General features: G+C 40.4%; 1 protein-coding gene and 1 pseudogene across 10 annotated transcripts in view; one reads left to right on the top strand and one right to left on the bottom strand.

The window, feature by feature from the left end:
• ADIPOR2 (adiponectin receptor 2) overlaps positions 1-25,347 on the bottom strand; it is a 129,679-nt gene that overhangs the window by 75,200 nt on the left and 29,132 nt on the right. For 2 of the 10 annotated variants that reach the window (XM_055095243.2, XM_055095244.2), the window contains exon 2: positions 13,593-13,689. The exons of the other annotated variants lie outside the window; for them this stretch is intronic. The gene's annotated coding sequence lies outside the window, so the exon portion shown is untranslated. The remainder of the gene's footprint in view (positions 1-13,592; positions 13,690-25,347) is intronic. 10 annotated transcript variants of the gene reach the window in all.
• On the top strand, positions 1,884-25,335 carry LOC103786390 (protein SDA1 homolog; annotated as a pseudogene).

The following is a 25,347-nucleotide window of genomic DNA, read 5'->3' as shown; positions in this document are numbered from 1 at the left end:
GTGAAGTGTGAAGAAAAAAGTTTCAAAGCAGGAAATTTCCTAAACTTGAAATTTCATATGCTTTCTGCAATGTAGTTCTAATATAGTTGTAAATGCCTTATTTTTTATTCACTAGCCTTTTAGTCAGGAATGTTAGGAATACCATATTACAAACAATCGAAGGTTAAATCCAAACATTATCATCTCTTACATAATGACTAACAGCAATACTACTACTAATCTCTCCTGTGCCAAACTGAAACAGTTTCAGTTTCTGGTCATATTAATAACTACGAACATTTTCAAAGGTTTGTCTTTATCACAAATCCAAAAGATGATATAAAAGGCAATAAACCATCTTCAATTTCATCCCATTTTTAATAGACAAATGCCTGTATGTATCATCAGAATTACACTGCTCTCAGAGACCACCACATTCAGCAATGCTAACTGCACATAGTAAAGTCGTCAAAGCCCAAAGAACAATTTTCCTCATCTTTATGTGTGCAGAGTTGGTTCCTTCCAGTGGGTTCATGGTCTCGCTGACTTCAAGAATGAAGCCGCAGACCTTCGCGGTGAGCGTTACAGCTCTTAAAGGTGGCATGGACCCAAAGAGTGAGCAGCAGCAAGATTTATTGTGAAGAGCGAAAGAACAAAGCTTCTACGGTGTGGAAGGAGACCCAACCAGGTTGCCGCTGCTGGCTGGGGTGGCCAGCTTTTATTCCCTTATTTGTCCCCCTCCATGTCCTGCTGATTGGTCCATTTTACAGGGTGCTGACTGGTCCATTTTACAAACCTCTAGCTAGCCACAGAGCACTGACTGGTGCATTTTTACAGAGCGCTGACTGGCGCATTTTACAATCCTCTTGTAAGACATCAAAGTTCTCCAAGTCCCCACCCAACCCAGAAGTCCAGCTGGCTTCACCTCTCAATCCCCCCTCTAAACAGGACACCCCAACTGCTGCTAGGAATTGGGCAATGCCCACTCTAGCTACTTCCTTCTGGATAGGGGTAAAGAAGGGGCCCTGCAGTGGTAGTGTCCTCCACAGGGGAATTCTATAGGCCAGCCAAAGCAACAATGGTCCGGTTTTTAAAGCCACGATAACTTGGGGTTGGGAGGGTAGGGGGGAACAAACCAAAACCACAGGAGGTTTTTTCTTTCAGATGGGGAACACACAGGCATCAACAGGCTCACCCTTGAAATGCATCCTAAGCCACTGGGACCAATTTGACCTGCAAACCCTGAAAAAGAGGCGGCTCATTTTTTTCTGCACTATGGCCTGGCCCCAATATTCTCTGATGGTCAAAAATGGCCACCTGAGGGAAATATAAATTACAATACTATCCTGCAGCTTGACCTTTTCTGTAAGAGGGAAGACAAATGGAGTGAAATACCTTATGTCCAAGCTTTCTTTTCGCTGAAGGATAATCCACAACTATGCAAAGCTTGCAATGTTGAGGAGGAGGACCTCTCAGCTTACCCCCATATCCTAGCCTTCCCTTCCTACAGCTCCCCTTCCTATTAATGATAAGCCTCCTCTAATCTCCACCACCCAGAAGGAAACAAACAAAAGAAATCTCCAAAGGACCACAAAAACTCCCAGGCTATCGGTTATGTCCCCTTCAAGCTGTAGGGAGAGGGGAATTTGGCCCAACCCAGGTACATGTCCCTCTCTCTCTCTCTCTCTGACTTAAAGCAGATGACGGTAGACCTGGGGAAGTTTTCAGATGATCCTGACAGGTATATAGATGTCCTATAGGGTCTAGGGCAAACCTTCAACCTCACTTGGAGAGACGTCATGCTATTGTTAGATCAAACCCTGGCCTTTAATGAAAAGAATGCAGCTTTAGTTGCAGCCCAAGAGTTTGGAGATACCTGGCATCTCAGTCAGGTAAATCACAGAATGACAGTCGAAGAAACGGACAAATTCCCTACTGGTCAGCAAGCCATTCTCAGTGTGGATCCCCACCGGGTCCTCGACTCAGATCATGGGGACTGCAGTCGTGAACATCTGTTAACTGTGTCCTAGAAGGAGTAAGGAGAATTAGGAAAAAGCCCATGAATTATTCAGTGATGTCCACCATAACTCAGGGAAAGGAAGAAAATCCTACTGCCTTCCTCGAGCGGCTACAGGAGGCCTTAAGAAAATATACTTCCCTGTTACCCGACTCACTCGAGGGTCAATTGATCCTAAAAGATAAGTTTATTACCCAGTCAGCTGCAGGTATCAGGATAAAGCTCCAAAAGCTAGCCCTGGCCCCTGAACAAAATTTGGATGCATTATTAAACCTGGCAACCTCCGTGTTCTACAGTAGGGACCGAGAAGAACAGGCTGAAAAGGTAAAGTGAGATAAGAGAAAGGCTACAGCCTTAGTCATGGCCCTCAGACAAACAGACCTTGGTGGTTCAGAGAGGACAGAAAATGGAGCAGGCCAATCACCCGGTAAGGCTTGTTATCAATTTGGTTTGCAAGGACACTTTAAAAAAGATTGTCCAACGAGAAACAAGCTGCCCCCTCGCCCATGTCCACTATGCCAAGGCAATCACTGGAAGGTGCACTGCCCCAAAGGACAAAGGTTCTCTGGGCCAGAAGCCCCCAACCAGATGATCCAACAGGACTGAGGGTGCCCAGGGCAAGCGCCAGCTCATGTCATCACCCTCACTGAACCCCGGGTATGTTTAACCATTGAGGGCCAGGAAATTGACTTCCTCCTGGACACCGGTACAGTTTTATCAGTGTTAATCTCCTGTCCCAGACGGCTGTCCTCAAGGTCCGTTACCATCCGAGGCTCAGTGTTAATCTCCTGTCCCAGACAGCTGTCTTCAAGGTCCATTACCATCCGAGGAATCCTGGGACAGTCTGTAACCAGGTATTTCTCCCACCTTCTCAGTGGTAATTGGGAGACTTTGCTCTTTTCACATGCCTTTCTTGTTATGCCTGAAAGTCCCATACCCTTATTAGGGAGGGACATATTACCAAAGCTGGAGCTATTATCTACATAAATATTGGGAACAAGTTACCAATTTGTTGTCCCCTACTTGAGGAGGGAATCAACCCTGAAGCCTGGGCATTGGAAGGACAATTCAGAAGGGCAAAATATGCCCACCCACTCCAAATAAGGCTAAAAGATCCCACCACTTTTTCTTATCAAAGGCAATATCCCACAAGGCCTGAAGCTCATAAAGGATTACAGGATATTGTTAGACATTTAAAAGCTCAAGGCCTAGTAAGAAAATGCAGCAGTCCCTGCAACACCCCAATTCTAGGAGTACAAAAACCAGTCAGTGGAGACTAGTGCAAGATCTTAGACTCATCAATGAAGCAGTAATTCCTCTATATCCAGTTGTACCCAAGCCCTATACCCTGCTCTCTCAAATACCAAAGGAAGCAGAATCGTTCACGGTTCTGGACCTCAAGGATGCCTTCTTCTGTATTCCCCTGCACTCTGACTCCCAGTTTCTCTTTGCCTTTGAGGATCCTACAGATCACACGTCCCAACTTACGTGGACGGTCTTGCTCCAAAGGTTCAGGGATAGCCCTCATCTGTTTGGTCAGGCACTGGCCCAAGATCTAGGCCACTTCTCAAGTCTGGGCACTCTGGTCCTTCAGTTTGTGGATGATTTACTTTTGGCTGCCAGTTCGGAAGCCTCATGCCAGCAAGCCACTCGAGATCTCTTGAACTTTCTAGCTAATCAAGGGTACAAGGCATCTAAATCGAAGGCCCAGCTCTGCCTATAACAAGTCAAATATCTAGGCCTAATCTTAGCCAGAGGAACCAGGGCCCTCAGCAAGAAACGAATACAGCCTATACTGGCTTATCCTCACCCTAAGACATTAAAACAGTTGCGGGGGTTCCTTGGAATCACCAGCTTTTGCCGACTACAGATCCCTGGATACAGCAAGATGGCCAGGCCACTCTATACTCTAATAGAGGAGACCCAGAGGGCAAATACTCATCTAGTAGAATGGGAACCAGAGGCAGAAACAGCCTTCAAATCCTTAAAGCAGGCCCTAGTACAAGCTCCAGCCTTAAGCCTCCCCACAAGACGAAACTTCTCTTTATACGTCAGAGAGAGAGCAGGAATAGCTCTTGAAGTCCTTACTCAGACTCGCGGGACAACCCCACAACCAGTGGCAAAAGGCTAGCCTCACTGTTTATGTGTAGTTGCAGCAGTGGCCGTCTTAGTATCAGAGGCTATCAAAATAATACTAGGAAAGGATCTCACTGTCTGGACTACTCATGATGTAAATGGCACACTAGGTGCCAAGGGAAGTTTATGGTTATCAGACAACCGCCTGCTTGGATACCAGGCGCTACTCCTTGAGGGACCGATGCTTCAAATATGCATCTGTGCGGCTCTCAACCCTGCCACTTTTCTCCCAGAGGATGGGGAACCAATCGAGCATGACTGCCAACAAATTACAGTCCAGACTTATGCCACCCAAGAGGATCTCTTAGAAGTCCCCTTAGCTAATCCTGACCTTAACCTATACACTGATGGCAGTTCATCTGTGAAGAATGGGATAGAAAGGGCAGGTTATGCCATAGTTAGTGATGTAACAGTACTTGAAAGTAAGCTTCTTCCCCCAGGGACCAGCGGCCAGATAGCAGAACTAGTGGCACTTAGCTGAGCCTTAGAACTGGGAAAGGGAAAAAGAATAAATGTGTATAGATAACAAGTATGCTTATCTAATCCTTCATGCCCATGATGCAATATGGAAAGAAAGCGAGCTCCTAACCTCTGGGTGAACCCCATTAAATACCACAAGGAAATCATGGAGTTATTGCACACAGTGCAAAAACCCAAGGAGGTGGCAGTCTTACACTGCTGAAAGGAGAGGGGAGAACAGCAGCATAAGCAGCTGGCAGAGGCAGGGAAAGACCAGCAGAGAGGAAAGAGAGAGAGGGGAAGAGACAGACAAAGAGGGAGTCAGAAAGAGAGAAACAGAGAGAGGAAGAGACAGAAGTCAGAAAGAGAGAGAGAGAGGAAGAGACAAAGAGAGACACAGAGATAGAAGTAGTAAAGAAAAAACAGTGTACCCTATTCCTTTAAAAGCCAGGGTAAATTTCTGTCTACCCAGCCAAGGCATATTCTTCTTAAGTGGAACTTCAACCTGTATCTGCCGCCCCACCAACTGGACAGGCACCTGCACCTTAGTCTTCCTAAGTCCCAACATTAACATTGCCCCAGGAAATCAGACTCTATCAGTGCCCTTTCAAAGCTCAAGTCCATCAGCGCAGGGCCATACAACTAATACCCCTACATATAGGGTTAGGAATGGCCACTGCTACAGGAATTGGAATAGCAGATTTATCTACTTCATTATCCTACTACCACACACTCTCAAAGGATTTCTCAGACAGTTTGCAAGAAATAACAAAATCTATCCTCCCTCTACAATCCCAGATAGACTCTTTGGCAGCAGTGACTCTCCAAAACCGCCAAGGCCTAGACTTCCTCACTGCTGAGAAAGGAGGACTATGCACCTTCTTAGGGGAAGAGAGTTGCTTTTACACTAACCAGTGAGGGATAGTACAAGACGCCACCTGGCGTTTACAGGAAAAGGCTTCTGAAATCAGACAACGCCTTTCAAACTCTTACACCAACCTCTGGAGCTGGGCAACGTGGCTTCTCCCCTTTCTAGGTCCCGTAACAGCCATCTTGCTATTACTCGCCTTCAGGCCCGTATTTTTAAACTCCTTGTCAAATTTGTTTCCTCCAGGATCGATGCCATCAAGCTATAGATGGTCTTACAAATGGAACCCCAAATGAGTTCAACTAACAACTTCTACCAAGGACCCCTGGACCGACCCACTGAACCTCTGGCTGACCTACAGAGTTCCCCTCATGGCTACAGGGTCAACCAACTTTTTGTTGGGACCCCGCAGCTGAATGGCTTTCCCCTCTTGTCAACCCTCGGCTCAGCCCAGAAGTACAGGCAAAGAGGAAGCTGGTTCCAGGCAAACCAACGCTCCCAACTCTGAAGAGTCGGGGGTTGTTAAAGAGCCCTTTCCCAGAAAGCCTAACACCCATGTCTTTAGTCCGGCGGCCGCGCTAGTTGCTTTTAACTGGCCGACAGGTGCCCTGGTGTTTAGCCCCTGAATTCTAAGGAAAAATAGGACAGAAAAGCAAGCGAAAGGGGTCCAATGGTCCCGTCTGGGTCACCAAGATGTGTCCAGAGTTGGTTCCTTCCGGTGGGTTCGTGGTCTCGCTAACTTCAAGAATGAAGCCGCAGACCTTCACGGTGAGTGTTACAGCTCTTAAAGGTGGCACGGACCCAAAGAGTGAGCAGCAGCAAGATTTATTGTGAAGAGCGAAAGAAAAAAGCTTCCACAGCATGGAAGGGGACCTGACTGGGTTGCAGCTGATGGCTGGGGTGCCCAGCTTTTATTCCTTTATCCCCGCCCATATCCTGCTGATTGGTCCATTTTACAGGGTGCTGATTGGTCCATTTTACAGGGTGCTGACTGGTCCATTTTACAAACCTCTAGCTAGCCACAGAGCACTGACTGGTGCATTTTTACAGAGTGCTGATTGGTGCATTTTACAATCCTCTCATTTACACCATGTTTTAGAACCAACAACAGAAAACTGTGTGAGAACACAATCTTCTAGGCAGGATGAACAGAAATACTATCAAGGACACAGCTTAAAAGAGAGAAGAGAGTTGTACTGGGCCAACAAATCAGGTTTGGCTGGGAAATGGTAAATCATCTGACCGTATATACAAACAAAAATACTTAAGCCAGTAACAGACATTCTTGTAGGCTAAAATGTATTCAAATGAAAACAAGTTTCCTCTTTTTAATCATACTACTCAAGCACTTTCTACTTTAAAATATTATATTTAATATAAATATTGAATATTTTACCATCTAAAAATTTTCAACTCTGCTTTTCTATAGCTATATCCTCTCATCTGTTGAATGATCTCTACATGTCTCCACTTAAATCCAATATCGTATATTATACCATAAAATCCAAATGTACTTCTACGTTACAAATTCAGAGAAATTAAAATAAGCCACATAGTCATACAAATTTAAAACCCATTCAAATCCAGAGATAATCTTTTTTCTTTTAGATGATTATTTTCTCCAGAAAGTTAGATGAGAACAAATTAAATTCCATCTGACTACTTATTAAGGAATTTCTACATGCTAGACAGACCACCAATCAATTGTAATCTACATACTAGCACCAAATTGGAAAAAATGAAACTTTAAAAAAATTCCCATGTAAGCACTTAAAATAATTAGGAATAAATCCAATAAAAGATGTCCAACACTTCCTACACTAAAAACTACAAAACACTGCTGAGAGAAACTAAAGAACCTTAAAAATATTATAAGATACACCATTTTCAAGGACCAGAAGACTCAATATTTTTTAAACAACAATTCTCTCCCAAATGATCTGTATATTTAATACAACACAAACTGAAATTCCAGCAGGCTTTTTGATAGAAACTGACACTATTAATACCAAAATTTATGGAAATGCAAAGAATCTAGAGTAACCAAAATTTACCATAAAGCTACAGTAATCAAGTGTAGTACTGGCATAAGTATAGATATGCAGGGCCAGGCACAGTGGCTCACACATGTAATCCAGCACTTTGGGAGGTATAGGCAGGTGGATCACCTGAAGTCAGGAGTTCGAGACCAGCCTGGCCACCATGGTGAAACCCCATCTCTACTAAAAATACAAAAATTAGCCAGGCGTGGTGGTGCACGCCTGTAATCCCAGCTACTCGGGAGGCTGAGGCAGGAGAATCGCTTGAACCTGGGAGGCGGATGTTGCAGTGACCCAAGACTGTGCCATTGCACTCCAGCCTGGATGACAGAACAAGACTCTGTCTCAAAAAAAAAAAAAGTATAGGTATACAGATCAATGCAATAATAAAAAGACCCACTCATTTATGGACAACTGATTTTCAACAAAGGTCAAAGTAATTAAATGAGGAAAGGATAGTCTTTTTACCAAATGGTGCTTTAACAACTGGATATTCATATGGGAGAGAAGAACCTGAACTTTTACCTCACATCCTACACAAAAATTAACTTGAAATAGATCATAGGCTTAAATGTAATGTCTAAAACTGTAAGGCTTCCAAAATAAACACAGGTGAAAATCTTTACAACCTTGGTGTAGCTAAATACTTCTTAAGACACAAAAAGCACTAACCATAAGTAAAAAGTGATAAACTGGACTCAACAAAATTAAGAAACATCTGCTCTTCCAAAGACTGTTAAGAAAATGAAAGGCAAGCCACAGAACAAAAGAATATAGTCATCTCTCGGTATCCCTGGTGGACTGGTTTCAAGAACCCCTCTCTACCCTCCTAATCCACCCAAAACTGAACACCAAAATTCGAGGATGCTCAAGTCCCTTATTTAAAAAAAAAAAAAAAAAACCCATATTTGCATATGCACATCTTCCTTATACTTTAAATCAATCTCTAGATTATTTATAATACCTAATATGATTAAATGCTATATAAATAGCTGTTATACTGTATTTTTTATTTGTATTATTTTTTATTCGCATATTGTTGTTTTTTTACCAAACATTTTCCATCTTAGATTCGTTAAATCTGTGGATGTGGAACCCTCAGACAAGGAGCGCTGACTGTATATTCAAAATTCACACAGCTGACAAAGTACTTGTATCCACAATATATAAAGAACTTGTAACTCAGTAATTTTTAAAAGCTTTTTTAAAAATGAATTAAGAATTAGACACCTCATCTAATAAAAGGATATACAAATGGCCAATGAACACCTGAAGAAGTGTTCAACATCATTTGCTATCAGAAAAATGCAAATAAGGCAAGGCATGGTGGCTGACACCTATAATCCCAGCACTTTGGGAGACTGAGGCGGGAAGATCACTTGAGCCCCAGAGTTAAAGACCAGCCTGGGCACACAGCAAGATCTCGTCTCTACATAAAAATTTTTACAAAATAAAATTAGCTGGATGTAGTGGCATGCACCTGTAGTCCCAGCTACTTGGAAGGCTGGGGTGGAAAGATTCCTTGAGCCTGGGAAGTCAAGGCTGCAGTGAGCCAGGATCACATCAACCTGGACAACAGACAAGACCCTGTCTCACAACAAAAAACAAAACTTTTAAAAAGAAAAATGTAAATAAAAACCGCAATAAGATATCAATTCACACTAAAAAAAAAGTTAAAATTAAAAACACAGCATATAATGTAAATGAGATTACAGAAAGATAAAATGGCACAATCAGTTTGAAAAACTGTTTAACTTATTAAGAAACTGCAAAATATACACCATATGACTCAGCTATTCTACTCCTATTTGCCCAAGAGAAATAAAAACTTAAGTCCACAAAAAGACTTGTACATCAATGTTCATTGCCACTTTAATCATAATAGCCAAAAACTGGAAACCCAAATATCAGGTGAATGAAGAAATAAATTGTGGTATAGCCATACCACAGTGAATACTACTCAGCAATAAAAGGCAACAAACTACTGGAACACAAAGCAACATGGAGGACTCTCAAAAACATGCGGAGTGAAAGCAGCCAGGCATTAAAGAATACGTACATATGATTCCATTTACACACACGAAGTTTTTTTCTTGAGACCGGGTCTCACACTGTCACTAAGCTGGACTGCAGTGGTGTGATCCTGGCCCACTGCAGCCTTGAACTCCTGGCTCAAAAGATCCTCCCACCTCAGCCTCTCAAAGTGATGGAAATATGGGCATGAGCCACCTTGCCCAGCCCACTTACATGAAATTCTAAGAGACAAAATGAATGTATGCAAATCAGTGGTTTCCTTGAATCAGAGGAGGGGAGGGGTGTGGCGCACTGACTGTGAGGGACACGAGGAAGGTTTTGGAGATAACAGAAATTCCATTACCTTGATTAGGGTGATGGTTATCTGGGTGGGTATGTACGTTATCAAAAGTCATCTAACTGCACCCCTAAAATGAGTATATTTCATTGTTTAAATTATACTTCAATAAAGTTGATTTTAAATCCTAATAAAACAGTAAAGTTTATTTACATAAGCCTAGATTACACAAAATTTTGAGAAACTATTGAGTCACATTATTTGTATTTTAGCCAAGTAATAGTAGCCTCCTAAACAGTCTTCCTTCAATGAATACTCCCTAGTCTTTACTCCCTCAAAGTAAACACGGACTAATTCATAACAATTCTGGTTTCTCCAACCAAAAGCCCTTCTTGTGACCTACTTCAGAAGCATAATATTATTGCTTATTACCATAAAATTTTATTAATAGAAGTTACCATGTTACCATGTGCCAGATAAGGTGAGCTTTTATAAATACTCTCATTTAGCTTTAAAACTCTGCTGTTACATAGGTAACATTATCTCTACTTACCAATGAGAAGACCGAGGGTAAAACTTTCTGGATAATCTCCCTAAGGTTACACAACGTACAAAACAGAGAAGCAACAAATGGCCTATTATACAACACTGCCTCCCACAAAAGTAAGTAGTTCCCTTCTTCCCACATCATGATGTTATCTCTCTGTAGGAGAAGGTGAATTGTTACTTCACTACTGAAGACAACTTTGAACAAGGCCCAGTAGTTGACCCTTCACCTATCATCTCCAACAATCCTTATGAAGTGGGGTCCCATTTTATAGATGAAGAAACTGAGGTTCACGGAGATCAAGCAATTCATCAAAACACAAACTTAAGTGGAAGACCCTGAATTCAAATCTTTATCTATCTGACTTCAAAGTCCATGCTTTTATCACCATCTTATAGGACTTCAATAAAGGCACAAACAATGCATTATAGCCACTGGTAGTGGTCAAAGCTACAAACACAATGTCTTTAAAGGAGAAAAGTCTTTCTACAACTCTTTTACAGCCATATTACAACAGTTATCCTCATTTCCCAAGATCTATAATAATGACTATTGTTTTTGAAACAAAGATTAGTACCCAGAAGTGTTTTGGATTTGGAATTTTTTCAGATTTTGGAATATTTGTATATACATAATAAAATATCTTGGGGATATAACCCAAGTCTAAACACAAAATGCATTTGTTCCATAGCCTGAAGGTAATTTTATACAATGTTTTGTAATTGTGTGCATGAAACAAAGTTCTGACTGCAACTTGTCACTGGAAGTCAGGTGTGGAATTTTCCACTTGTGGCGTCGAAAAGTTTCAGGTTTGGGAGCATTTTAGATTTCAGATTTTTGGATTAGAGATGCTCATCTGTACATAAAAATGCTAATACAAGGAACAACAGTTCTAAATATTATAGTCAGGGAAATCCTGAAAAATCTAGGATTATAAATTTTGTGCCAAAATACATCAAATATGTAAAGACTTCCTTCCATAAATCATCTGTACTATAATACCACATAACCCACTGTTTAAACTACTTCAAAAATAAAATCTGTTCAGATAAAACATGTGGCCTGTACAGTTAACCTTTCAGGCGAAATCAAAACCCTACTTTGAAGTCATAAAACACCTTTCTCCCATTATTAAATAACAATCATTCGGGGCTCTATCTCATCTCACATATTACCCTCCAGAGCACAAGTCTGTTTTGTCTTTTTGTTTGTTTGTTTTGCTTTATAATGCTGCAAATGGAAAATTCAAGGAAGTGGTCAGTTATCTTTCTCAATTTTACAAGTCTAAGAAATCTAAAAATAAACTTGTATCTACAATCTTTATCAATATTGCTCAATTCTACTAAATCATAAGGCCTTCTTCTGACCACCAGTATGAGAAAGAAAAGGAATAAAAAGAAAAAAGAAAAATTTAGAATATACATCTGAAGGCCTCAGCAGCAACACTTCTTAGACTAAAAGTGTAATAAAAACTCTCTTAAGAGGAAACAAAAATAGTCTTCATACTTAAACTAAGTGACTTACAGTGTTTTATATCAAACACCTTAGAAAGTTAAGACAACTGTACTGATACATGTACCCTAAAGTCAAAATTAAAAGTCTCAAACATTAGAATATATATGTGATAATAGCTGGATGACCAAATACATTTAAGTATGCTCAAGTTTTAGAACAAGATATCAATCAATCAACCACGTGCTTCTCTAGTTTCCAAGGTCTGTAGCCAGCAATGCAAAAAACTAGCAATCTGTTTCCTCATTAATGTATATCCTCAAATTGTCTGCAATCCAATTTCTTTTTTAAGTGAAAGCAAGTTTATTAGAGAAGAAAGAAAGTGCAATCTAATTTCCATTTAAATAGTAAGAGAAATGACATTTGAGTGAGACCTACAAAATATACTCTGTATCTACTCTTCTAGGTTCTATTTCTGGATCAAGTAATCCACCAATCATATCACTCTGGTCACAGAGATCACAAACTTGAATATATGAAGCAGCCTGGTGAAGGACAAAAAGACTGTAATTGTGCTTAACAAGAAACCATGAGCTGCTTTTAAAAATTATAACTCAAAAATTCAAAACACTCTGTTAACAGTAATATGGTTATTGGGTATATATATAATAAAATTAAATTTGATCCCTGCCTCACATCATACACCAAAAAAAAAAAAAAAAAAAAAATTCCAGGTAGAACCAAGAACCCCCCCCAAAAAAAAAAAAAAAAAATGGTGGGGGCATAGCGGTTCACATCTGTAATCCCAGCACTTTGGGAGGCTGAGGCAGGAGGATCAGTCAGGCCAGGAGTTTGAGACCAGCCTGGGCAACATAGTGAGATCCTGTCCTCACAAAACTAAATTAAATTAATCGTGTGGTGGCACATGCCTCTAGTCTTAGCTACTAGAGAGACTGAGGTGGTAGGATTACTTGAGCCCTGTCGCAAACAAAAAAACAAACAAATCTATTCCATACTCCAAGGTTATTAAGATTCTCCCATTTATTTATTTATTTATTCGTGAGACAAAGTCTCACTCTGTCACCCAGACTGCAGTGCAGTGGCTCAATCACAGCTCACTGCAGCCTTGACCTCCCAGGTTCGAGCTATCCTCCCACCTCAGTCCCAGCACACACTACCACACTTGGCTAATTTTTTAAGTTTTTTGTAGAGACAGGTCTCACTCTGTTGCCCAGGTTGGTCTCGAACCCTTGGGCTCAAGCAAACTTCCTATCTCAGCTTCCCAGAGATTACAGCCATGAGCCACCACACCCAGCCAAATTTCTTTTAAATTGTTTTTTACTTCTGTTTAAATGTGTACTGAAAAAAATTAAAGCAACACAAACACACATACCACTCCAGTGGCAACTATTATATATTTTCAGACCCTTCTATATGCATATATAGATTGCATATATCATATACATATGTGCCTGCAAAAATTTTGCACTGTAAGATTATACTGTGCATTATTTTCTCTGCAATATACTTTTTAAAAAACTTAACTAGTATATAGTAGGCATTTTCGTGTCACAACGTATAGCTCTAGCTTATTCTCTTAATGTCTACAAAAAAATTCTGAAGTCTGGATACATATATTTTTAACATTTAGATTGTTTTAACTTTCTTCACTAGTCAAGCAATGTCAGAGAGCATCTTTGTACATAAATTTAAGACTTTATATGAGAGTTCCTAAGAGTTTTTAATAAACATTTTAAAGACAATTCACAAGAAGGCTTACTAACCCAGGAAGTTTTGAATAGCAGCATGGGAGCCACGGGAAAACTTCTCCTTTGCTCTTTAATGATTCACTTAAAAACCACCTCACAAAAGGGAGATCAACTGAAGAAATGAAGTAACAAATTTATTAATGTGCATGAGGAGAACCACAGAGTGATCACCCCAGGTTTCTTAAATAAAACACAAACAAGAAAATAGTGATATATTTTATAATAATCATTTCTATTTAACAAAACAAACCATATAAAGTTAAGAGATAAGCCACATAGACTGAGAAAAGACAGTTGCAATTCACTTAACAAACATAATCAAAGTATGTAATGAACTTAAAACTTTCTAAAATCAATTTAGAAAGACCACCCAAATGGCTGTGGAAGGAAAAGAACAGCCAATTCAAGAAACAAACACTTGAATAGTCATCTAACATTTGAAAACATACTCAACCCCATAATCAAAAATAAAAATTAAGACAATGTGGTAACATTTCACACTCATCTGATTTGTAAACATGTAAAAAATCTGACAATGCCATTAATCATAACAATCGGAAGATGGCAAATTCTCATACTCTAGTGCTAAAATATGCAAAGTGACAGCAAATTTGACAATATCCAATACAGCTAAAAAAATTCCCATAACCTCCAAAATCTTCAGCCCAGTAATTGCACTTCTGGGTAATTCACCATAGAGGGCTTCATTTCAAACTTAATAACCACATACATACACACAGAAATAAAAATTTCACAAAACATTTTATCCTTATTGTTTGCAATACAACCTGATATTTTTCTAATTCCTGAATTGATTTCGTAATCCATTAGGGAGTCGCGACATGTGGGGTTTTTTTCTGTTTGTTCATTTGTTTTTTAAGATGGAGTTTCGCTCGTCACCCAAGCTGGAGTGCAATGGCGTGATCTCGGCTCACTGCAACCTCTGCCTCCCAGGTTCAAGTGATTCTCCTGCCTCAGCCTCCTGAGTAGCTGGGATTACAGGCACGCGCCACCCCACCCAGCTAATGTTTGTATTTTTAGGAGAGATGGAGTTTCACCATGTTGGTCAGGCTGGTCTCAAACTCCTGACCTCAGGTGACCTGCCCACCTCAGCCTCCCAAAGTGCTGATATTACAGGCTCAAGCCACAGTGCCCGGCCACAACATGCAGTTTTTTAAAACTTGCCAAAAATCTTAAATGTAAGCACAATGGTTCCTAATAAGGAATGTTCAATGTAACATTATTTTTAATACATGAAAACCTGGAAACGATCTAAATGCCTATCAACATGAGAATAAATAAATTTTATCTGGCTATATTCATATAATAGAAAATAATTTTACAGCAGATAAAAGTAATGACTATTAGTGTGGGCCATATGAAACTGTCATTTTTGTAGGTCAAAATGGTAACGTATCAGCGGTTTCATATAAATCAAAAAAATTTTCATGAAAGACAAATTATAGAATAGGCAGAATATATCATTTACATCAAATCTGAAAATATGCAAAGCAATACTATGATTTGTGAATACATACCCATGTAGTAATTACATAAAAACATGCATTAAAAATGATCAGGCCAGGAGTGGTGGCTCACACCTGTAATCCCAGCACTTTTGGGAGGCCGAGGTGGATGGACTGCTTGAGCACAGGAGACCAGCCTGGGCAACAGGTGAAACCCAATCTCTACGAAATATACAAATATTAGCTGGGCACAGTGGTGTAAACCTGAGTTCCCAGCTACTTGGAAGGCTGAAGTGGGAGGACTGCTCAAGCAAAGGAGATGGGCTGCAGTGAGCCGTGATCATACCCCTGTACTCTAGCCTGGGTGACAGAGTGAGACCCTGTTTCCAAAAAAAAAAAAAAAAAAAAATTATCAACACCATACTCAGAATAATAGTTAACTTCTGGGAAGAAAGTAAACTGTAATCCAAGAAGTTGCTTCAACTGTACATGATTTTTTTTCCTCAAAAAAATGAGAAATATGGGAACATGCTAAGATATGCTACAGCTGTATGGTTAATATATGAATGTTAATTATATTGGTCTCTGTAGTCTCATGTATGTTTGAAATATTTTAAGGAAAAAAAAATATATTGGCCAAATAAAACATACATCTGCAGCCTAAATTCAAATCAACACCTAAAATGTATTTCATTGGCTTGAAATCTTAATGCTTAGCCCTCACCTTTTTTTTTTTTAAATCTAGGGCCACTAACAACAACAAAACAGCTTTTATATAATGTCCAGTTTAAATAGTTTCTTAAAAATCTGAGAAGAGAGGATTTCACCCCTGAAAAATTGGTCTTGTTCCTCCTTTTAGTTTAGTGCTATGTATTTTACCATACTTCCATTTTTACCCTCACTGCCAAGCAAATTCAAACCCAATTTTCATTCTTAGTCATTGAATTATGCTGTCACTTGGGAAAAGAATATATGCTTTGTCCTTTCCCTGATTTCTTGTTTTTACACATATTTTATTACACTTCCAGATCTTTCATTTTAAGTTACCAGATATCCTTTCTGGAAGAAATAGGATAAAATAAATTTCAAGAAAATAAAGTCAACCTTCTGTGCCATTCTGCTGAAGTTTTCATAATGTAACCCCTACCACAAAGACATCCTCCTTAACCAAAGGAATGGATATATGGATACAACTAGGCATACATGTTCACTAAACTTAATTTCAAAACATACAAGATTAAAGTGAATATGCTGTCAATGAAAAATAATCAGCTGATATACTAACAACAAACATACAAAAGAAAGGCCTAAATGGCCAAAGTGTAATAAGCTAACTAATTTTGCCCCTTTTAAAACCACATGCTTTGTGTTTTGTTCTCTAGTACACAGACATTGTGGAAATAAGAATATTCTTATATTCAATAAATCCAGTAAGAATGTGTAATATGATCAGTTATAAAGAAAATATCATTTTGTTGTAGTCTTCCATTAAAAAACTTAAGTGTCCTTTTCCAGTTATTTTTCCCATGCCTGAAGATAATCTGGCAATTCTCAGAATTTAGCTTCCCTTTTCCTTCTGTCTGGACACTTGTCTAATTAAGCCAATCTATAATATCATTAGCCAACATATATCCCCTTCTAACACATGGTATACTCCAATCCAGAAAACTCAAAACCATAAGTAATGTTAAACAAATCCCCTTTTTAATAAATTCCTCAACTTCCAATTTCTAAATACCAAATGTACTTATAAAATAGGCTAATTATTTCCTAACAGGTCCTAAGATATTAGTTCGTCCTATTTAACTTATCTTAGAGTTGAAAGATGAGAGACAACATATGCCAAAGTGACAATTTTATACTGAAGTTTTTCTTTTCTTTTTAAGACGGAGTTTCGCTCTTGTTGCCCAGGCTGGAGTGCAATGGTGCTATCTCGGCTCACCGCAACCTCTGCCTCCCGGGTTCAAGTGATTATCCTGCCTCGGTCTCCCAAGTAGCAGGGATTACAGGCAGTGGCCACGATGCCTGGCTAATTTTTGTTTTGTTTTGTTTTGTTTTGTTTTAGTATTTTCAGTAGAGACGGGGGTTTTGCCATGTTGGCCAGGCTGGTCTCAAACTCCCAACCTCAGGTGATCCGCCCACCTTGGCGTCCCAAAGTGCTGGGATTACAGGCCTGAGCGACCGCACCCAGCATGCACTGCAGTTTTTCAAGTTTGTATTTCACAATTTGAAAATATTATTTTTAACAAAATTAAAGCACTTCACTCAGCAGTAACCCCAACAGTTACTGGTTCATGAACCAATTTAGGTTTTTAAAAGACCATTTACTTACCACCTGCTATATACCGGAACTGCCAGTAGATTATCAAGAAAGTTACACGTTCCTTACCCTCAAGAAATATATAGTCTATTAGGCAGGCACCCAGATTCTTTTTGATCAGTGATAACAAAACCATATGCTTTCAAGAGACAAGCAGAGAATGTAAATAGGTGAAGCAGCTCCACCTAAGGGAGGCCCGGGAACAGAATGTATGCTCCACCTGAAGTAATCGTAAATCAACTTTAAAAGAATGCTATTGAAACAAAGCACATCTCCCAGTTAGATAGAATATACTGCAAATGCTTAACCTCCTATTAGATAAACGAAGATTTTTTTTTTTAATTTGTAATGACACAGAGAAGCTAGACTCCACCCACATTTCTGGTGAGAGTTTACATTGCTGTGACCTTTCTGGGTGGCAGTGTGATAACACACATCAAAATGAAAAATGTGTTTTCTTCAACTATTACAAAATTACTAAAGGGGAATTAGCTTGCAATAAATATACATAAAATGTATGGGCAATTTACAATCCATTTATATAATCTAAATATCCATCAGTAAGAGCAGTATTAAGTTATAGCATATCCATTTAATAACACTACACTAGAGAACTACTAAAAAGAAGAGAGTAGATGCAGCTGTAAAGTAAGCCACAAATATTAATTTTAAAAACACACACACAGGGCCTGTCATGGTGGCTCATGCCTATAATCCCAGCACTCTGAGAAGCTAAGGCAAAGAGGATCACTTGGGTCCAGGAGTTCAAGGCCGGCCTGGGCAACATGGCAAAACCTCGTCTCCATTAAAAATGCAAAAATTAGCCTGGCGTGCATCTATAGTCCCAGCTACGTGGGAGTCTCAGTTGGGAGGACTGTTTGTTTGAGTTCGAGAGGGCAGTGAGCCGTGATTGTGCCATGGCACTCCAGCCTGGGTGACAGAGCAAGACCCTGTCTCAGAAATTAAATAAAATACACACACACACACACACACACACACACACACACAATCAGCCAAGACAGCACCACCTGCTGAGCTCCCAAACACTGTTTCTGGTCACATCCAGAAGTACAACCCCACAGCTCCACACCACAGCTGAAATGGGTTTGCAAATGTCAGCAGTACGGGTTCTCTGAGAACTACTCACTGTGGATCCAGTCTACAGCCAACATGTCCTGCATAAACTAGCTGCCCAGTAACAAGCAGCAGTTATAGAATCTAATAAAGTGGAGCCACTGGCTGACATTAAAGGGTTTCTACAGCAGTACTATATGCACTACAAATCCAATATGGAGATTCTCAAATTAAAACCAATAAACCCGGCAAAGAATTGACAGAGCTGGTGATATTTATGGCACAGATTGGTCACTGTTACCCAGAACATCTAAGTAACTTTCCTCAAGAGCTAAAAGATCTACTTTCCTACAATTATACTGTACTGTCTTGAATCAAAATCATCTAATAACATTTTACAAAGCTTTGATCTTGCTGAGAAGTATCATATCCATCCATCAAGTTTGCTAGAGCTCTTCTTTGAACTTCCAAGTTGCCATAATAAGCTTTTGAGACTTTACATACTCATGTTGTGACTGATAGCAAGAATATAACTGTAAAACACAAGAATAAAGTGGATATAGTACTGCAGAATTTCATATACACCGTGTTAAGAGACAGCAATGTAACTGCAGCCAAGATATCTTTGGATGTGATGACTGAACTCTACAAGAAACATCCGGACTGATGCCAAAACTGTCAATGTCATCACAACTGCATGTTTCGAGATATTGGTTGCCACCTTGACATTCTTCCTAGGATAAGATGAAGAAGAGAAACAAATAGGACAGACTCAGAATCTGAGGATAAAGTGACAAGAGACCTACAAGTGCAGTATGTCACTGGGAAGAGTGGCTCCAAACACAAAACACTGAAAAGGTTATGAAAAGTGCCCAAGAAACAAAAGAAGAAAAAACTCACGGTGTTTAACTTTTAAGCTATTAGCTTTATTCATGATCCTCAAAGTTTTACCAAAACACTCCTGAAGCACACAGCTAGAAATCTCTAAGCAGAGGTTTGAGTTAACATGATGCTCATAAATCTTATCTCCAGATTGGTAGAAATTCATAAGCCCTCTAACTTCTATGCCTTTGGGCAAAAGTTTCTGATGCTGCACCACAGAGAAGTAACAGAAATCACTGTTTGCTAAACATGCATTTCATCACCTGTTAGTCCCAGAGATCACTCAGTTATTGCTCATGACTGTGACCATCCATTACGTTATGGACAAGAACTTTAGGGAAGACATGACAGTCCAAATCAGTGCTATAAGAAGTAATAGCTCAATGTCCCCTAGCCATGACAGAAGAACTTCCTCAAGACCTGTCCCAGTATAAAACACACAAGGATAAGAATATGATGCTGTCTACTATAACTGTGATTCAGTTCTTCCAAATCCTCAGATGATGCAGAATTCCAGGGTAAGCTGACAGAGGCCCCAGTAAAATCAACAGTGCAAGAATATGGCCAGGGACAATGGCTCCTGCCTGTTAAATCCAGCTATTCAAGAGGCTGAGGGAGGAGGATCGCTCGAGGCCAGGAGTTCAAGACCAGCCTGGACAACATGGCAAAACCCTGTTTCTACAAAAAATACAAACATTAGCCAGGCATGGTGGTGCATGCCTGTAATCCCGGCTACTTGGGAAGCTGAAGTGGGAGGATCACTTGAGCCCATGAAGCGGAGGTTGCAGTAAGCTACGATTGCACCGCTGCACTCCAGTCTGGGCAACAGAGTAAGACCCTGTAACCAAAAAAAAAAAAGAAGGAAAAAAGAAAAGAGAAAGAAAAGGAGAAGGCTGAAAATGATAAAGATGGGTGGGGAAGCACCAGTCTCAGTGAGGAGGAGGCTGCTGCTGGTGAATCTGTTGACGAGTAGGAACTGCAAGAAATCTCTTAGAAGCTGAACAGCACCCATGGAGGAGTGAAAAGCCAAACTAAAGGATGACTTCTAGAAAATCTGCATGGCTCAACTAAGGAAAAAATTCAGTGCTGCCCCCAGGGAAAGCCCAGGAGGAAATGTATTGAAATAGTGATAAGGAGCAAGTAATTTTTTCTAACATTGATGACCGTCATAAAAAGCCAAAGTCTGACAAGGAGACATGACTAGCAACTGCAATGGCTGGACAGACCAAAAAGAATTTATGAGGAAGAAAACCAAAATGAATCATTTTCCAAATCCAGAGATAAAGAGAAAAAAGAAGAACTCTGATGATTAGGTATAGCCAAAATGTCCAGTCAAAAAAAATAAGCATTCCTTCGGGGAAAAGCTGCTGCCACTATGAGATACACTTAAAAAAAAAAAAATAGAAAAATAAAAAGAGAGAAAAAGTAACATCCAAGCCAGCCTTCCATTCCCAAAATAAATTGTCATTAATCTGAAAATTAGTAAATCAAGAATGTTTACATTAGAAAGTCCAAAAGCACTATATCCTGAAAACCACCAAAAAAGGTGAGTGACTGCTGAATGACGGGTTTCGTCATTTTTTTTTTTTTTTGAGATGGAGTTTTGCTCCTGTTGCCCAGGCTGGAGCGCAGTGTTGCAATCTCGGTTCACTGCAACCTCCGCCTCCCAGTTTCAAGCGATTCTCCTGCCTCAGCCTCTTGAGTAGTTGGGATTACAGGCGCGCGCCACCATACCCAGATAATTTTTTTATATATATATTTTTGGTAGAGACGGGGTTTCATTCATGTTGGCCAGGCTGGTCCCGAACTCCTGACCTCAGGTGATCCACCTGCCTTGGCCTCCCAAAGTGCAAGGATTACAGGCGTTAGCCACCGCCCTCAGCCCACTTTTTTTTTTTTTAAGAGACAGAGTCATGCTGTGTTGCCCAGACTGGTCAGAGTCATGCTGTGTTGCCCAGACTGGTCTCAAACTCCTAGCCTCAAGCAATCCTCCCACCTCAACCTCCCAAGTAGCTGGAACTACAGGCACAAGCCACCACTGGGCTTGATCCCATTTTTGTAAAAAATAACTCTCGGCCAAGTGCAGTGGCTCATGCCTGTAACCCTAACACTTTGGGAGGCTAAGGTGGGAGGATCGCTTGAGCCCGGGAGGTCGAGGCTGCAGAGCCATGACGGCACCGGTGCACTCCAGCCTGAGATACAGAGTGAGATCTTAAAAAAAAAAAAAAAAAAAAACCTGCAACACAAAGAATAAGCCCTATGTAAACTATAGACCAATAAATAACAACATATTGATATGGGCTCATCAAATGTAATAAATGTGCCAAATTAATGCAAGATATTTGCAATAGGAGAAACGAGGGGAGGGAAGGGAATATGGGAACTTTCTGTGCTATCGGCTCAAATTTCTGTACATCTAAAGCTGCTAAAAAAAAGTGTAATTTTTTAATTCTGAATATGCAGACAAATCTGCAAATAATTACTTGTATATGCACACAAAGAGAGGTGAAAAGACCTATATCAAACTGTTGCCCATGGTTACCTACAAAGGATGAAACTGGAAACTAGCGCATAAGAAGGAATTTTTTTACACTATACAGTTGGCCCTCCATATCCATGGGCTCTTATGTCTGTGGATTCAACCAAGCTTGGATCCAAAAAGTTTAATATAGCATCTGTATTTGAAACATGCAGACTTTTTTTTCTTGTCTTCATTACCTAAACAATACAGTATAACAACTATTTACATAGCATTTATATTGTATTAGGTATTATAAGTAATCTAGAAATGATATAAAGTATTTGGGAGGATATGCACAGGTTATATGCAAATACTATGCCATTTATATCAGAGATTTGAACATCTGTGCATCTTGATATTCACCAAAGGTCCTAGAAGCAGTCCCTACAGACACCAAGGGATGACAGTATATCTCTGGACTGTCTAAACTTTCTACACTGAGCAATAATGTAAGTAGAGGCTCTGTAGCATATTGTTAAGAATTTGGGTTTCTCAAATCAGACTGCATGAAATCAAATCCTAGCTCCACCACTTGCTAGCTGATAAACTTCCAACAGTTACTTAATTTTTCTCCTTGCCTTAGTTTCCTCACCTGTAAAACAGAAATCATAGTATACACTCACAGAGCTGCCACAGCAATTAAATAATTTCATACACGTAAAGTAGTGAAAATTGTCTAGTACATAGTAAGTGCTCAATAAATGTTAACCAGCATCTTCATTACCAAGCATTTATTATTCCTGGATTTTCTTTTTAAATCTTGACTGGTAAGACTAATCATGAAAACTCGGTTCATAACCCCCTTTCTAGAAAGACCTCCAATGCAGAAAATACAAAAGCAATCAAAATCCAAATACAAATAATGAAATACTTCTTTAAAAAGCAGATTACAGGGCTGGGCACAATTGCTCACACCTGTAATCCCAGCACTTTGAGGGGTGAGGCAGGTGGATCACATGAGGAGTTCGAGACCAGCCTGGCCAACATGGTGAAACCCCGTCTCTACTAAAAATACAAAAAAAAAAAAAATTGGCCGGGCTTGGTGGCGCACACCTGTAATCCCAGCTACTAGGGAGGCTGAGGCAGGAGAATCGCTTGAACCCAGGAGGCGGAGGTTGCAGTGAGCCAAGATCGTGCCATTGCACTCCAGCCTGGGCAACAAGAACGAAACTCCGTCTCAAAAAACAAAATGAACAAAAAAAAAAAGCAGATTACAAACCAACATTTATCAATTTGAGTTCATTTATATAAAAAATAATCACCAACAGATTCTATAATCACACAAAAAAAGCCCCAAGTGGTGTACTTGTAAATAACTTTTACTTTCTCCTTTACAATTTTCTGACTCATTTAAATTTTCAACATTGACTATGTATCATTTTTAATGGAGCTCGGCAAACTTTTTATATTAAGGTCCACATAGCAAATAAATATAAGGTGTTACAGGCCATATGGCTCTCTGGCACAACTACTCAACTCTGCTGCTGTACCCCAAAAGAAACTACAGACAATACCTAAACGACTGCATATGGCTATGTTCTAATAAAAACTTTTTTCTTCCTCTTTTTTTAAGACGGAGTTTCGCTCTTGTTGCCCAGACTGGAGTGCAATGGTGCAATCTTGGCTCACTGCAACCTCTACCTCCCGGGTTTAAACGATTCTCCTGCCTCAGCCTCCCGGGCAGCTGGGATAACAAGAGTGCGCCACCACACCCGGCTAATTTTTGTAGTTTTAATAGGGACGGGGTTTCACCATGTTGGCCAAGCTGGTCTCAAACTCCTGATCTCAGGTTATCTGCCCGCCTCGACCTCCCAAAGTGCTGGGATTACCGGCGTGAGCGATCGCACCAGGCCTAATCAAATCTTTATTTACAAAAAGAGGCAACTGGCAGGACTTGGCCTGCAGGCTTTAAAATCTGTCAATCCCTGAAATAAAGAATAAAACAAAATTATTTTCATTTTAGGAAACAAAATGTGATTTATACTAAAAAAAAAAAGTGCACCAGCTAAATTGATACTATTGATAGAAAAAACCATTTATTTATAAATTCATACAAGGAGGCTAGGGATAGAAAAAAAAACAAACTCTCTTTTAGGCTCTGGAAATCCTACTCCCATTCCTAGTGTCAAGTGAAAAGAGGAAATCTGCTAAGCAGACCAAAGTCTAGATAGGAACGTATACTGGAGGGCAGACAGTTACAATCAGAAGTTAAAAGAAATATGCCTTTCACATTTAATTTGCAATTTTTTCAAATTTTATAATTCACCAACAAGCAGCTGCCACATGTGTGGAAATCTTTACTGATGAAATAATTTTAGTTGCAGATCATCACAATCAACACTCTGACAACAAATTTATCAGAACGGATGAAAACATCTAGGAATTACCTAAGAGTCGTTTAAGGAGACGTAAGGGTGGCCTTTGATAAGAGGTCACTTCAAACTTTCAGAACTGACAAGACGTATAACCTCCCCCCAAAAAATAATGCTATGGGTAGATGGATGCTTTTTTCTGAAGGAATTTTTAGCATTTCATTTGGAAAAGTTTTGTGATCAAATAATGCTAAATGTTATGACAGCTTTCTTGGCGTTTAAAGGGATTCTCTGGGTGAGGGGAAGGGGTGATTAAAAAAAAAAAGTCTGCTTTTGGAACAGAAATGGGGGACAATAACCAAGGCTCAGAAACCCAGAGTCAAAAAATTAAAAGAACATCTTATTTTTAAAAAAAAGTCACAACCTGCAATGAAGTCACCGTACCCCCATAAAATCCCAACTGTGCATTTAAATCTTTCTACCAAAATTCACTTTTGGACCGTCTTATGAAGTTGTCAAAATTTCAGAGGCAAACGCTTAAATCAAGATCAAAAGCCAGGAGGAAAAAAGAGCTAACAGTTTCCAACCCAAACTCTCTCCGAGCCCCCTAAAAACTGATTTATAACCCTGTTATCGGTAATTTTAAAAGAAGCGAACACTGACGGACGGGGGCTTGGGAAAACAGGACTCAAGGTACCAAGCAGGCTGCCTGACGCGCCACCTGAAAAAGGTGAGGGAACTCTTCCCCACCCCAGTCACTGTGAAAGTAGCGCTAAGAGAGCCCATCCCAAGCCTCCACCAAACAAATTCCTAGAAGTGATAAAAACAGACAAGAGACGAAGAGGGGCGGGCAGATCCTCTCCGCGGGCAGGGAGCTGGAGCAACTGCACCCGAAGGTGAGCAGAGGGCAGCAGGCTCCGACCCTCCGCCGCGAAAGGCGAGGCGAGGGGAACAGTGGGCGCCGGACTCCTCCGACAGCGGTCGCGAGGAGGGCGGCTCCAGGTCCCCACACGGCCGACCCTCAGGCCAAGGCGCGCCGGGCGGCAGGTCAGAGTTAGGAATCAAGTTGCGGGCCGGGCCGAGAGCGCGCTCTCCCGCCCGCGCCAGGGACATTCGCCCCCTCAGCTCTCACCTCCCCCCGACCCCAAGCTCTCCCTCTGCGCCCAGGAAACGGCGCCCACACTCCGAGACCCTC

Source organism: Pan paniscus, chromosome 10 (genome assembly GCF_029289425.2).
Source record: "Pan paniscus chromosome 10, NHGRI_mPanPan1-v2.0_pri, whole genome shotgun sequence".
Taxonomy (NCBI): Eukaryota; Metazoa; Chordata; class Mammalia; order Primates; family Hominidae; genus Pan; species Pan paniscus.
Note: the sequence above shows the minus strand (reverse complement) of the source record. Positions and strands in the feature narration are given on the sequence as shown.